Genomic DNA, 1,611 nt, shown 5'->3' with positions numbered 1-1,611 from the left:
CAAACAACTAACAGGGAGGGAACACAGCCCCACCCATAAACAGTCAAGTGGATTAAAGAGTTACTAAGCTCTGCCCACCAGAGCAAAAGTCAGCTCTACCCACGAACAGTCCCTCCCATCAAGCCTCTTAGATAGCCTCATCCACCAGAGAGCAGATAGCAGAAGCAAAAAGAACTACAGTCCTGCAGCCTGTGGAACAAAAACCACATTCACAGAAAGATAGACAAGATAAAAAGGCAGAGGGCTATTTACCAGACGAAGGAACAAGATAAAACCCTAGAAAACCAACTAAATGAAGTGGAGATAGGCAACCTTACAGAAAAAGAATTCAGAATAATGATAGTGAAGATGATCAAGGACCTCAGAAAAAGAATGGGGGCAAAGATCGAGAAGATACAAGAAATGTTTAACAAAGACCTAGAAGAATTAAGAACAAACAAACAGAGATGAACAATACAATAACTGAAATGAAAACTACCCTAGAAGGAATCAATAACAGAATAATTGAGGCAGAAGAATGGATAAGTGACCTGGAAGACAGAATGGTGGAATTCACTGCTGCAGAACAGACTAAAGAAAAAAGAATGAAAAAAAATGAAGACAGCCTAAGAGACCACTGGGACAACTTTCGCATTATAGGGGTCCCAGAAGGAGAAGAGAGAAAGGACCAGAGAAAATAGTTGAAGAGATTATAGTCAAAAACTTCCCTAACATGGGAAAGGAAATAGCCAACCAAGTCCAGGAAGCACAAAGAGTCCCATACAGGATAAACCCAAAGAGAAACACGCCAAGACACATAGTAATCAAATATGCAAAAATTAAAGACAAAGAACAATTATTGAAAGCAGCAAGGGAAAAAAGACAAATAACATACAAGGGAACTCCAATAAGGTTAACAGCTGATTTCTGAGCAGAAACTCTACAAGCCAGAAGGGAGTGGCATGATATACTTAAAGTGATGAAAGGGAAGAACCTACAACCAAGATTACTCTACCCAGCAAGGATCTCATTCAGATTCGATGGAGAAATCAAAAACTTTACACACAAACAAAAGCTAAGAGAATTCAGCACCACCAAACCAGCTCTACAACAAATGCTGAACAAAATTCTCTAAGTGGGAAACAAAAGAGAAGAAAAGGACCTACAAAAACAAACCCAAAACAATTAAGAAAATGGTAATAAAACATACTTATCAATAATTACCTAAAACGTGAATGGATTAAATGCTCCAACCAAAAGACACAGGCTTGCTGAATGGATACAAAAACATGACCCACATATATGCTGTCTACAAGAGACCCATTTCAGACCTAGGGACACATACAGACTAAAAGTGAAGGGATGGAGAAAGATATTCCATGCAAATGGAAATCAAAAGAAAGCTGGAGTAGCTATACTCATAACAGATAAAATAGACATTAAAATAAAGTATGTTACAAAGGACAAGAAAGGACATTACATAATGATCAAGAGATCAATCCAAGAAAAGATATAACAATTATAAATATACATGCAACCAACATAGGAGCACCTCAATACATAAGGCAACTAACAGCTATAAAAGAGGAACTCAACAGTAACACAATAATAGTGGGGGATTTTAACACCTCA

Source organism: Orcinus orca, chromosome 5 (genome assembly GCF_937001465.1).
Source record: "Orcinus orca chromosome 5, mOrcOrc1.1, whole genome shotgun sequence".
Taxonomy (NCBI): domain Eukaryota; kingdom Metazoa; phylum Chordata; class Mammalia; order Artiodactyla; family Delphinidae; genus Orcinus; species Orcinus orca.
The sequence above is the reverse complement of the archived record's forward strand: the minus strand, read 5'-3'. Positions refer to the sequence as shown.